The following is a 15,225-nucleotide window of genomic DNA, read 5'->3' as shown; positions in this document are numbered from 1 at the left end:
ACGGACCCCCCGCTTTGCCTGTCTTTTAAGCTGGTTGCACGTTCCTCTCTTGTGTGTGCTGCAGTGCATGCATTTCTTATGGCTGCAGCACTGGTATGTCAATCAGTTTCTAAATATCTTGTCTGAAAGACACGTTCATAGCTACAGTGGGTGCAGCAAAGCCTTTGAGCAAAGTACTTCAAAATTTAGAACAGGTTCAAAGAAAAAATAGTAAGAGTTGGTGACAGTTAGTGTGACAAAGGTTGTAATGTGCAATAGAAATGCAGGCTCCCGGGCCTCCCTGGTGGCGCAAGTGGTTGAGAGTCCGCCTGCCGATGCAGGGGATGCGGGTTCGTGCCCCGGTCTGGGAGGATCCCATATGCCGCGGAGCAGCTGGGCCCGTGGGCCATGGCCGCTGAGCCTGCGCGTCCGGAGCCTGCGCGTCCGGAGCCTGTGCTCCGCAACGGGGGAGGCCACAACAGTGAGAGGCTCGCATACCGCAAAAAAAAAAAAAAAAAAGAAATGCAGGCTCCCAGTGTGGCTCTGGGTCCACTCTGATGGGAAAGAGTCACCAGTGGCTCAAGTGTCCCAGGCCGCCCTTGACACACATTCAGGTTAACACAGGGCAGTTCAAATCCACTGCCTCCTGAAGGTCACAGAGTTTCGAGTGACAGCCTTCCTGGTAAGCAAGGCCAGGAAAGAATACACAGAGGTAACCTCTGAGGAGCTTGGTGGCCCTCCTGGCATCTTGACAAAAACCAAGTGAACGATGTGTGTTCATTTATTTATTTATTTTTTTGAAGGAAGTATTATATTTTTATTGAAATGTATCACTTAAAAATCCACAAATGTGGGCTTCCCTGGTGGCGCAGTGGTTGAGAGTCCGCCTGCTGATGCGGGGGACGCGGGTTCATGCCCCAGTCTGGGAAGATCCCACATGCTGCGGAGCGGCTGGGCCCGTGAGCCATGGCTGCTGAGCCTGCGCATCTGGAGCCTGTGCTCCGCAACGGGAGAGGCCACAACAGTGAGAGGCCCGCATACCGCAAAAAAAAACCCAAAACAAAAAAACAAAACAAACAAACAAAAACCACAAAAAAACCCCCAAAACAAACAAACAAAAAACACAAACAAACAAACAAAACAGGCTCGGACAACTGTCCTGCAGGAGCCCAGGCACCAGCCCTGTCTTGGAAACCACAGACAGCACACTAGCCATGTTCACTTGCCCATAAAGAGGCCAGCTATGAGTCCGCCTGCCCCACGTCTTTCGCAGCCCTTCCTTACCCAAGATGCGGCCTCCATTAGCATGAGTGATGGACTAGCTCACAGATGAGGGACCTGCAGTCCAAAGGCCAAAGGCAAAATGCACTCTCCCATCAGCCCATTAGCACAGGGCAAGGGTCTGCTCATCTCTGATCTCTTGGTGCCAGAGGGAGTGATGTTCGAGCGAGCAGCTCTCCCCAGGCAGACGGTGTCACTAATACACCCTGATAGCCACAAGACACCTGAGACCCCGACTAGGAGGTCACCCCAGCATGACGCCGCTCAGAGCTTAGGCCGAGGCCAGTGGAGACTAAAGGGCAGGGCAGTGTCATGGAGAGGGACAAAGCAGCAGTCAGGACACCCAAGTCTCAAACTTGCCCTGGGCTGCTGGCCTGGACATCTGCACAGGGAGTTCTGCCTTGTTACCGGATAAAGCAGGCTCTGTGGTGGGGAATCAGTGCCAGTAAAGGATCCGAGACCTGAAAGAATAGGGTGAGAACTGCTGGTCCCAACTCTGGGTCCAGAAAGGAGGGTCACCTGTGGACATCACACATCTGTGGGTGGCAAGGCTTTCAAGTTCCACTCGGCAAGATGTTCACACTTTGTGGCTCTGGGGGTGCGGAGAGCACAGCTGCTCTGCTACAGCGGAGAAAGCTCCCCTCCTGGGTTCCACTGATTTTCCCCGGTGAGGTGAGACGAGCGCTCTGGAGCGAGGGCCACCCCTGGTGTGAGAGCGAAGCCTGCAGTGTCATCCCGGCGCTTACGGCTTTGCTGCCTGTGCACATCCTGCAGCCACAACTAGCCCATCCTCGCCCCAAACGTCTCGGTCACTGCTGGGCCATCCTTCCAGCCCTCCCATGGTCTCTGAAACCTGCCCCAGCCATCTGTTCCGACCTCTTCTTGCTGGTGTGATGGAGTGACTTGCGGTGGGGAAGCGGGGGGACTGGGGAGCGGGCTGATGGACCTCCCAGCGTCCACGTGGGGCTTGGACTCAGCGCGGCCCTCAGCACTTGGTCTCCCCACTGCCTCTCCGGCGGGAGCCCGCTTCTGTGATCACGTCTGATGTCAAGAACGGGTCACGTCTGATAACTGAAAGAAGGAAAACTGTAAATCCCCAAAAAGCTCATGAACAAAGGACACAGGCTTTGACTGTCAGCTACCGGGTCCTAAGCAAAGATGAAGCCTTGTTAAATCAAGTGCAGTATTTGGAGAGACCACCCACTTCAGTGCAGACACCTTACACTGCAGCTCCCCTGCTTGCCCAGGGTCAGCCCCACCGCAGGGCGAGCTGTCACCCGGGACAGGTTTCCTCTTTACCTTGTCTGGCCTGAAAGGCTCAGCAGATTTCGCTGGGAAGGTTCTGAGATGTGTAGTTCTCACTCTGACTGGTCGTGAATAAGCCGCAGACTCCTTTCTCTCCATCATTCTCTATTTCATGTGACAACAGAATCTTGTACTGTGTCTAGGTCAGTGGTGCTCAAACTCAATTGTGCGATCCCATTCCTGGGAACAGATCCAAAGGAAACAAAACCTCTGTGTCAAAGAGATTTGGGTACCCTCATATTCACTGCAGTGTTATTTACAATAGCCAAGACATGGAAACAAACTAAGTGTCCATGAATGGGATGAATGGGTAAAAAAGTTGTAGTATACGCACAATGGAATATTATTCAGCCACAACAAGGAGGAAATTCTGCCATTTGTGACAACATGCATGGACCTTGAGGGTATTATGCTAAGTGAAAGAAGTCAGATGAAGAGAGACAAATATCTTACGATCTCACATATATGTGGATTCCTAAAAAAAAGCAGAACTCATAGATACAGAGAATAGATTGATGGTTGCCAGAGGTGGAGGTTAGGGGGCGAGAATGTGGTGAGGAGAGCATAAAAGTGGTCAGAAAGTAAAAACTTCCAGTTACGAGATGAGCAAGTCACGGGGATGTAATGTACAGCGTGGCGACTCTAGTTAACGATACCCTATTATATATTTGAAAGTTGCTAAGAGTCGATCTTACAATTCTCATCACACACACACACAAGTGGTAGCTACCTGAAGTGACAGATGTGTTAACTAAACTTATGGTGACAATCGTTCTGCAGTACATGTATATATCAAATCATTACCTTGTACACCTTAAACTTATATAATATTATATGTTAATGACATCTCAGTAAAGCTGGAAACTAAAAAAAACAAGACATGAAAAACCAATCATCTGAAGGGCTTGTTAATGCAGAGTTCTGGGCACCCCCTCCCCTACAAGGGTTTCTGATCCAGTAGGTCTGGGGTGAAGCCTGAGAATCTGCATTTCCAACAAATTCCCGGTGAAGTTGATGCTGCTGGCCTGGTGCCCACACTTTGAGAATCACTGACCTGGATGCCGAATCCTGAAGACATCAGTGCAGATTTGTCTTTGTTGGATTTCTCTCGGGAGCTGAAAACAGGCAAAATTTCCAGGGCGGGGTATGTGTTTGGGAGATAATCGTAGGAAGCCCCCTGGGAGCGGTGCAGGGATGAGAGAAAGTGAAGGGGGGAAGAGGAGGGAGGTTGCCTCAGGGACAGGCTGCCTCCATCTGGGGCAAAATCCCACCGGGGAGTCACAGGAGACAGTATAGATCAAGCTTCTGATTTCTCCCAACAGGGGGCAGCCCGGGCGATGCTCCTGCCAGGAATTGGTTGATGGCTTTATTTGTCCCGCGCTTGTGGCCCAAGCGGTGCAGGCTCTGGCTCAGGGGACGGCCACCTGGAGGCCACAAACTGGCACCTCCTGTGTGAGTCAGGGGTGCCTGGAACCGGGAGGCCCTGCTGGGTGCTGACAGGCGTGGCCATGCAGGCCTTCTAGGAAATGATATCCCACTTGAGGAAATAAATGATACACACAGGAATTTTTAACAATTCCAGACAGAGAGCATGAGCATTTCAAAACCAACAGCCATGTTAAAAAGTTTCCTGTGGAACAGATGTATATGTATGACTGATTCACTTTGTTATAAAGCAGAAACTAAAAAAAAAAAAAAAAAAAGTTTCCTGTGGGATCTCGGGACATAGGGTTGGGTTTTATTTTTGGTGGCCAAGCCCTTTAATTCTCTGGGAGAGAAAACCACCTCCCTTTGGCTCCAGACCCTTCCATTAGAAACTGGCCACCGTGGAAACAGGATACCTGTTTCCAAAATTAGGACAGAAACCAGGGCTCCCTCCCAGCATGCCTCCCCAACCACGCATATCTCCACATCCATGGTCATCACCACCACTGATGTGCGTACACACACACACACACACACACACACGTGCACACACAGACATACATGCACGCACGCGGTTACTGGGCTACTTCCTCTTCTTCTCCAGCGCCAGTCTCTGTGGCTGATCAGATTCTCCCAGCCCTGCCCTCCTCACACCCAGGAAACTGGCCTTTGGATGCTCCACCTTCCCCCTTTTCTCTGTCAGCCTCCTTGATGCAAACCTGGTCTGGGGTTGGGTGAGGCTGGGGAAACGAGAGGCTGATGTTAGGTTGATTTAAATCTTACGTTTCTGCAGCTTATGGGTTGCTTGACCTCCAGACAAGTTCCGTGGCTTCTTAAACTTCAAATTTTTCATCACAAAGTGGGGAGAAGAATTGTTCCCTCTCTGGGGAGTTGCTGCGAGGGTTAAATGCCTTGGATTAAGTGATCACTAAATCTTAGCCCCTAATGTTGAGCCCAGTTTCCCAAAGCTGTTGTAAGGGTTAAGTAACACGAGGCCTAGGAAGTGACCAGCAATTCCCAGCTCACAGGAGGCACTTCAGAAACAGTAGGTGTCGTTAATAATCATTACTCTCCAGAAGCGCGGAGTAGAGGGAGTCTTTGCCCACAGGTTGGGCTAAATTCACGTAAAAGGTGCCAGCCTTCTTGTAGCTTAACCAGGTCCCACAAGCCACGACTTGCTTCTGCCCGAGGCCCAGAGTACGTGGGCAGCTTTAGGTGGCCTCAGGGTGGGTGAGTAGGGACCCTAGCAACCTCGCCACCGCCATTGTCCTGCCAGCAGACAGTAATTCCTTCATAAGAAACACACTTTTGCTTTATGAACGTGCATTAGAACACGCCTTAAGGAACTAAATCAACATTTGGCTGTCTTTGCGGACCATGAAATTACTCACATTTTAATCTACTTGTTACACTAAGAAAAGAGACTTCTAATTTAATAGGTTCCACAAAAGTAAGTAATTCAAAAACATGTTCTCAAACTCTTTGAAAGCAGATGAAGGCATGGAATGATGTGCTAGGAAAACCCTGCCAAGTCACAGTGTGGGGATTCTGGGTGCGAGGATGCCCAGCCAACCTCCCGTCCCCACCCCAGCAGGGTGGCTCTGTAATTGGACTGCCTTGTAAAGCAAAGGCTCCTCTGGGGGGTGTCAGGCTCCCGTCCCCTGAGTAATACAGGACCAGGTCCTGTATTTGCTCTTAGGCAAAACGCCAGCGGGACCAAAATATGCACAAATATCTATGTTCTAATCTCTTTCCCAACACCAAATTAGAGACTTCCTGTAACCACATTATAAAATCCAGAATGAGGAGATGTTACTGTATTCTTCCTGTATCTCATCACGGGGCAGAAATACGATCACCATCTGCTGAATGGCTGGAGCTCTCTGCTATCAGAGAGGCATGCGATGCCCGTTCATGCGACCAGGGAGAGCCAATGGAGGGGGTGGCAGAGGCGTTTAGGCTTCTCCGGCTCCTGGAAAGGACTGCATTGATGGTCTGAGAGTTTGTTTAAGGTATTCATTGCTGAAGAGAGTCTCGAGTCTATTTTTAAGGTATAATATACAAATATCAAGTGCACACACCTTAACGATATAGCTTGATGAGTTTTGCACCTATCTGGGCAGCCGTCATCCAAATCAATATTTAGGATACGTCCGTCACCTCAGAAAGTTCTCTCCGGGTCCTTTCTTGCCAATACCACCATTCCACCCTTGCAGTGAGTCACTATTCTGCCATGTACCACTGAAGTTCTTGAACTTTGGGATGATGTAGTATATATTTTCTCATATACATGGCTTCCTTCATTTAAAATAACATGTCTCAGATTAACTCATGTTGTTGTATGGAACAGTAGTTCTTTTTTATAGCTGGGTAGTATTCCATTGTATGCATCAACCACAGTTTGTTCATCTATTCACCACTTCACAGACATTTGGTCTGTTTTTAATTTTGGGCTCCTATGAATAGATCTGATGTGAATATACTTTTTTACAGTTTCTCATATTTTTAAGCTTTATATAAATGCCATTGCACCATATTCTTTGCCACACATTACGTTTGGGAGATTGATTCACCTCGATATACAAACCTCCCATTAATTCCTTCTTACTGCTGGATAGAATGGGTAGTTATTTTTTTGAATTTTATTTTGTTTATTGTTTTATACAGCAGGTTCTTATTAGTTGTCTATTTTATACATATTAGTGTATATATATATGTCAATCCCAATCCCCAATTCATCCCCCACTCCCTGCCACTTTCCTCCCTTGGTGTCCATACGTTTGTTCTCTACATCTGCATCTCTATTTGATGTGAATATTCTTGTACAAGTCTTTTTTGGGGGCGACATTCACACTCATGTCTCTTGAGTGTATATGCAGGAGTGATCTTGATGGGTCACACGGTAAGTGTCTGATTATCTTTTTCAATTTTCCTAAATGGATACACCACTTTACACCTCACCAGCGATGCATGGACAATTCTGGGTGCTCCAGGTCCTTGACAAGTCAAGTCCAGCTTTTTATTGACATGTATACACTAATATGTATAGAATGGATAACTAATAAGAACCTGCTGTATAAATAAATAAATAAATAAAAATTAAAAAAAAAAAAAGGCCAGCTTTTTAAAAAGTCAATCAATGATCAAGACAGTATGGTACTGGCACAAAAACAGAAATACACATCAATGGAACAGGATAGAAAGCCCAGAGATAAACCCATGCACATATGGTCACCTTATCTTTGATAAAGGAGGCAAGAATATACAATGGAGATAAGACAGCCTCTTCAATAAGTGGCGCTGGGAAAACTGGACAGGTACATGTAAAAGAATGAAATTAGAACACTTCCTAACACCATACACAAAAATAAACTCAAGATGGATTGAAGACCTAAATGGAAGGCCAGACACTATCAAACTCTTAGAGGAAAACATAGGCAGAACACACTATGAGATAAATCACAGCAAGATCCTTTTTGACCCACCTCCTAGAGAAATGGAAATAAAACCAAAAATAAACAAATGGGACCTAATGAAACTTAAAAGCTTCTGCACAGCAAAGGAAATCATAAACAAGACAAAAAGCCAACCCACAGGATGGGAGAAAATATTTGCAAACGAAGCAACTGACAAAAGATTAATCTCCAAAATATATAAACAGCTCATGCAGCTCAATATGAAAAATAGAAACAACCTAATCCAAAACTGGGCAGAAGACCTAAATAGACATTTCTCCAAAGAAGATATACAGATTGCCAACAAACACATGAAAGAATGCTCAACATCATTAATCATTAGAGAAATGCAAATCAAAACTACAATGCGATATCATCTCATACCAGTCAGAATGGCCATTGTCAAAAAAATCTAAAAACAATAAATGCTGGAGTGGGTGTGGAGAAAAGGGAACCCTCTTGCACTGTTGGTGGGAATGTAAATTGATACAGCCACTATGGAGAACAGTATGGAGGTTCCTTAAAAAACTAAAAATAGAACTGCCATACGACCCAGCAATCCCACTACTGGGCATATACCCTGAGAAAACCATAATTCAAAAAGAGTCATGTACCACAATGTTCATTGCAGCTCTATTTACAATAGCCAGGACATGGAAGCAACCTAGGTGTCCATCGACAGATGAATGGATAAAGAAGATGTGGTACATATATACAGTAGAATATTACTCAGCCATAAAAAGAAACGAAACTGAGTTATTTGTACTGAGGTGGATGGACCTAGAGTCTATCATACAGAGTGAAGTAAGTCAGAAATTCTGAGAAAAACAAATACCGTATGCTAACACATATATATGGAATCTAAAAAAAAAAAAAAAAAGGTCATGAAGAACCCAGGGGCAGACCTACTAGAGAATGGACTTGAGGACATGGGGAGGGGGAAGGGTAAGCTGGGACGAAGTGAGAGAGTGGCATGGACATATATACACTACCAAATGTAAAGTAGATAGCTAGTGGGAAGCAGTTGCATAGCACAGGGAGATCAGCTCGGTGCTTTGTGACCAGCTAGAAGGGTGGGATAGGGAGGGTGGGAGGGAGGGAGATGCAAGAGGGAAGAGATATAGGGATATATGTATATGTATAACTGATTCACTTTGTTATAAAGCAGAAACTAACATACCATTGTAAAGCAATTATACTCCAATAAAAATGTTAAAAAAAAAAGACATTGGTGACTTACAAAAGAAAAGCATCTCTTAAAAAAAAAAAAGAAAGGAACACAGCCTGAAGAAACCTTCTTGGGTAACAGTGAAAGTGTTCTGTTTCTCAGTTTGGATGGTGGTTACGTGGGTATATACAAATGTCAAAATTCATTGAAATGAACACTTAATATCTGTGTATTCTATTGTGTGTTAATTATGATGCAATAAAAATTAATACAGAAAAAAAAAGTCAATTAGGGGCTTCTCTGGTGGCGCAGTGGTTAAGAATCCGCCTGCCTATGAGGGGGACACGGGTTCAATCCCTGGTCCAGGAAGATCCCACATGCCACGGAGCAACTAAGCCCGTGAGCCACAATTACTGAGTCTGTGCTCTAGAGCCCCTGAGCCACAACTACTGAGCCCACATGCCACAACTACTGAAGCCCATGCACCTAGAGCCCGTGCTCCGCAACAAGAGAAGCCACCACAGTGGGAAGCCCGCACACGGTAACGAAGAGTAGCCCCCGCTCGCCGCAACTAGAGAAAGCCCGTGTGCAGCAACGAAAACCCAACACAGCCAAAAATAAATAAATAAAAATAAATTTAAAAGAAAAAGAAAGAAAAAGGACATCTTTGAAAAAAAAAGAGCTCTAGTCCAGGTGGCTTAGTAGAGATCGCTTCCCGAAAATGGTGTGTTAGTCAGGGTTCTCCAGAGAAACAGAACTGACAGGAGAGAGACATGGAAATTATTATAAGGGGTTGGCTCACGAGATGATACAGGCTGATAATCTACCATCTGTTGAGTTGGCGCCCGGGAAAGCCAGTGCTGGAGTTCAAGTCTGCAGGCCTGAGGACGAGGGGAGCGATGGTGTGAATCCCTCTCCAAGGGCAGGAGAAGACCGATGTCCCAGCTCACGCAGGCAGGCAGAGAAGGGACCGATTCTCTCTTGCTCCATCTTTTGTTTATTTCAGGGATAGGATGTTGCCCACCCACATTGGGGAGGGCAATCTGTTCTCCAGAATCCACCAGAATCCATCAAATGCTAATCTCATCCAGAAACAGCCTCACAGACACACCGAGAAATAATGTTTAACCAGATACCTGGGCATCCCTTTAACGATCACAAATTGAATCTTTGGCAGCTATGACCTGAGCAGGCAGCATTACCATTCTAGGACAAATACAAAGATTATTTGGGTTTGATGATAAAATATATGATACCATTCGTTTTTATGTTGGGGTCAGGAAGGAGAAGATCTGATTTTCTTCGTCAACCACTAGGGACCAGGCTCTTACACACAGCCTTTCATTTAATCTTTACCCTGGCCCTGGACAGGAGGGATTTTTATCTTCATTTTTTTCAGATGACAAAGTCGAGTCTCAGAGAGGTTAAATGACTTTCCCATGGTCACACAGCAGGAACAGAGTGGCAATTTCACTTAGATCTGCCTCAGTTCAAAGCCAGAACTCAGTCCATTATATTATGCTGTCTCTCCAAAACAGACATTTTTGTAACACATTTAGATAAATTAATACTACTTGCTTAAAAAAGTCAAAAGTGTTTTAAAAGCCAGAATTTCCCCTAATGTACAGTATGAATCAATGTTGTAAAAATTTTTACTTAATACTCTCTGGACAACATTCATTATTTTTATGAGGTATTCTTATCTACAGAAGAACACAAGTCTATGGACTCAAGAACCTGGAAAACAGTATTAGTTTAATTAGAAAATAAATCAAACAGCTGTTCACTAAGATTCTAAACGAAAAGCAGAAACTCCAATGGTCTGGCCTCCAACCCATCAAGACCTTCAATCAACAAGACCCTCTTCATCCCCTCAAGAGCAAATTACAAAAAGAAAATGTAAAGACTTTTTTTTTTTTTTTTTTTTTTTTGTGGTACACGGGCCTCTCACTGTTGTGGCCTCTCCCGTTGCGGAGCACAGGCTCCGGACGCACAGGCTCAGCGGCCATGGCTCACGGGCCCAGCCGCTCTGCGGCATGTGGGATCTTCTCGGACTGGGGCATGAACCCGTGTGCCCTGCATTGGCAGGCAGACTCTCAACCACTGTGCCACCAGGGAAGCCCTAAAGACTTATTTTTAAATCTCAGCTCCTAGAATGTATCAGGATTTGCCCACATCCAGGTTCTATACTTTCCAAACCTACATGAGTCATCTTATCATGGGCGCTCAGGAGGGATGGCCAAGATTTACTGCCAAACTTTCTGTCTCCCAAGGAAGATTCTGCAGTGTTGTTCACTCTTCCGTGCTTACAAAGACAGGAGAATGGAGTAGCCTGTTTGAGAAAGGTTTTCAATCACAAGGATCGAAACGGAAAGGATTTCGTACTTAGCTCTCAGTTTCGTAGGACATGAAATTAATCAAACTACCCCACTGACCAAACATTTCTCTTAATCAAGGTTTTACTGTGCTCCCCTACTTGCTATGTGTGTGTGTGTGTCTGTCTGTGTGTGGTTTAAATCAAATACATCATTCTGGTGACACCGACAAATACAGAAGAAAAGGCTGATGTGGTGCTACAAGGACAATGGTGCTTCAAGGACAAAGGAGAACACTGCCTGAAAAAGTTTCAGCGTCACACCCCCTACCGGACTCTTACTCACCCTCCCCACCATGTTGCGATGGTTACGAAATTCCTGAGCCCACCTGGGCGATGCTCGCCTGGGCAACGGGACCTGTCCCAAATAAGGAAAGGCATCTGCCCTGTCCCACTCCCACCCTATAGAAGGAAGGTATATGTGCCTTGACCAATCAGTAAATGAAATTTTCACCTCGGACCATTCCTTTGTCTTCTGGCTATAAAAACTGATCAATAGCACATGTTCAGGCTTGACTCTCTCAGACTAGTAGGAAGTCAGCCTGCTGTTCTGACAGCGACCCTTCCCTCTAACAAATTCTATCTTCTTTACATTCTGCCTTATGTCTGGAAATCCTTTACCAACCTGTGTTCGGACCACGATAGCTGAGACGGATGGTCAACTGAGCAGACCTGGTCACAGGTGCCAATGGCTCTGCAGATCAGCGTGGAGAAGATGACGAGAAGCCAAATGCAGCAACAAGTAGCCTCTCAGAATTATTTACCTGGCATGTGCACTAATTTTTTTAAGCTGGGGAAACACGCGTCCTCACATTTCTTTGTGGAAAGCCATCAGAAATGCTTTCTTTGTCACTGAGGAGGGTGCAGAACAGGGCTGCTCATTCCTGCCAGTGACAGCTCATCTTCAGGTGAGCCCAAATTGGATATTTTTCTCCTCAGAGATTGGCTTTGTGGTTTCCGCGATGGCAGTATAAATTAGGTAGGCCCTTCAGATAATACTATTCTCAGATTTCCTCCTGTTTGTTCTTTTGAGCTCTGTGACCTTGAGCAAGTTCCTAAGCCTCTCATCCAACTACCCCATCCAACTACCCTTCAACTTCCTCCTCTGCAGAATGGGGAATGTGACTACCCATCTGGTGAACGTTCTGTGAGCACAGGTGAGAGGTGTAATGAGTGGGTATCACAGTGGGTTGGTACCCAGTGAGCCCTCGGGGAGTCGCGGTCACCACTGTCATTGCTGTGATTACCCCGATCTCACTTCCTCTTCTCGCTCCCCCTTCAGAGCCATCCTGCCCACTGGCCCTGCTTTCATCTTCCTCAAGCACGGCTCTGCTCACCTCCCCACTGAGGTCAAAGCGTGCATTGGCTCCCCGCTGCATAGTCTTTGCCTAGATTCCTGTCTGTATGTAGCATCTGTTTTGGGTGCCACGTGCCATCTGCCCATGGGACCCTGCTCACAGGCTCACTGACCTGCATCTAAGGCCTCCCAAAGTGGGGCCTCAACAGCTTTTTTTAATTCACGCTGAACTGTGAATTAAAAATGTGAACTACTCTAATCCTCATCCATTTCTTGTATTTTTCAAGCAATTTCAAGGAAGGAGAGGATTTTCTCCTTTCATTTATCCACTCATTGAATGAGTGTTTACTCTGCAGCAGACATTATTATAGGTGTTGAAGATACACAAATGACAAGACAGATAATGTTTGGCCCTCATGGAGCTTACAAGAAATGTACAATAAGATAAGCAAGATTGTTTTAATTTGCGATGAGTGCTATGGAGAACAGTACTGTGGCAATAGGCTAGCAAGTGCCTGGGCGGGGTTGGCTGGGTTGGCTGGGGAAGGCTGAATGATGACCAAATGAAGAGGAGACAGCCTTTATAAAGGTCAAGGGGAAGAGCATTCCAGAGAGATGGTGGCACATCTCAGGGGACACAAAGGAAAGCTGGGGCGAGTCAGCTTACTGGTGAGAGAAACGGCAAAGAAGATTGTAGGCGCAGGTCGTTTAGAAGACTGTAGGGCAAAAAAGCCTTTCGAAGGTTTAACTCTTTGCTGTTCTGCGCAAGGCCTCTGTCTTCAGTGCCGGCACGGCCAGATCGAATCACTTTCAAGGTCCAATCCAAATGCTCTTTCTCCGTGAGACCTCCCCCCATCTTTAGCTCTCCTCTCTCCCATTTCTTGTTAAAAGCCAGTTTTTTCGCAACATGGATGGACCTAGAGATGATCATACTAAGTGAAGTAAGTCAGACAGAGATAGACAAATATCATATGATATCACTTATATGTGGAATCTAAAATATGATACAAATGGACTTATTTATGAAACAGAAACAGACTCACAGACATAGAAAACAAAATTATGGTTACCAGAGAGGAAAGGTGGTGACGGATAAATTAGGAGTTTGAGATTAGCAGATATAAAATAGATAAACAACAAGGTCCTGTATATAGCACAGGGAACTGTAATCAATATCTTATAAATAACCTATAATGAAAAAGAATATGAAAAAGAAGGTGTATATGTATAACTGAATCACTTTGCTGTACACCAGAATCTAACACATTATAAATCAACTATGCTTCAAGTTATAAAAATAGTAAATAAAAAAAATTTTAAAGACCTTTTTGCCACCTCTAAACTCACAGGGTAATTTATCGATCCCAGGGGTTTGCATCTTTTTGCCTGGAGAAATATTTCCCTAGGGGCTGAATGATTTCAATTCTATGAAACAAAATGTGTGTGATCAAAAGATGTCCAAACCTTAGGCATTTCTTTAGGGATAGTAATAAAAGCAGTGATGACATCTACCTATAAATTTACTCTCAAGCCATAGAGGACCAGCTTCAGAAAATCAGACAAAAATATTTCTAGAAAATGGTACAAGCTATTCAATGTCTCTGGGCTGGAAAAAGAAAATTACTTGGTCTGGACAGTTCTTTTTAAAAAATGTTTTAGCCAGACCTTTCTCCAAAGGCCTTTCTCCTTTTGCATATTTCTGAGTATTCAGCTGAGTAACAAAGTTTAGTAAGGAAATAACAGCTGTATGTTTTTCAGTTGCTCTTTCTAATGACTTTTCTTTATGGTGTCTGAGTTAAGGTTCTTTAACACACACACACACAATAAAACAAAACAAAGAGAAGCCAGTAAAATGAAATCATCCTCAGCATTTCTGGGCCTGAATATAAGATGCTTCATTTTTCTTATATAGTTCACTAGCTTTCTAGTGAACTATAAGCTTTCTAATCTTAATTAATGACCATAGAAAGCTTCAGAATTTGTTGTTTAGTTTTTCTGGCTGCATTGTGCCTGGGGCTTGATTCTCCTACTCAAGCCCACAGTTGCTATTATTTATTAATATTCATCGAACATCAGCAATGCACTTAGATGCCACTGGGAGACCAGCATTAGCTGTGATCACTCTCCAGTGAATTCAGCCTCTGAATGAGACGGGACTCAAAGCAAAAAAGGAGCCTATTTCCAGAAAGCAAGGATGACATCATGCATCATGTCAATATCATACGACCCACCAACAGCAGGCTTGGGAGGACACAGCGTGCCAGGCTGGCCCTGCTATATTGGTGGGTCTTATGATATTTCCAGGTGAGCAATTTGGTTCTGCTTGGTTTCCATGGGAAGTAGTGGGGAAAAGGAAAGGTGGGTGGCATGTGAATCACTGGGGGCACATTTCTTAGGCTACAGAAAGAATGTTCTCCAAGCTTGCTGGGAAATAAGTCTTGAATCTATGAATTTAGTTTATTGTATCTTGACAGTAGATGTGCTTGGAATGAATGAACAAATGCAAAGGGGAAAGGATAAAGGCGTGAGGGCCCACACTGTGGCAGCTCACAGAACAGGGCGGGGTGCTGGGAACCAGAAGAGGAGCTCTCAAAGCCAGGGTTACAGTTTGTAGAGATATTAGGTACTAGCAAAAGGTGTGGAAGGGGAAGTTTTGTTTTTTAAAAAATACGTTTTTATTGAATTATAATTTTCAGTGAAATTCCCAGATCTTAAGGGCACACGTTCAATGAGTTTGGACAAATGCACACACACGTGTAATGTACATTCCTATCAAGATATAGAGCACCCCCTCCTCCCAGAAAGTTCCCCTGTGTCCCAACTAGTCAATCCCAACTCTCCACCCCCTTACCTACCTCAAAAGACGCCACCATTCTGATTTCTGTCTCCATAACTGAGTTTTGCCCGCTCTTGAATTTCACATAAATGCAGTCACCTAGGA

Source organism: Mesoplodon densirostris, chromosome 15, assembly GCF_025265405.1.
Source record: "Mesoplodon densirostris isolate mMesDen1 chromosome 15, mMesDen1 primary haplotype, whole genome shotgun sequence".
In the NCBI taxonomy this organism is placed as follows: Eukaryota; Metazoa; Chordata; class Mammalia; order Artiodactyla; family Ziphiidae; genus Mesoplodon; species Mesoplodon densirostris.
Note: the sequence above shows the minus strand (reverse complement) of the source record.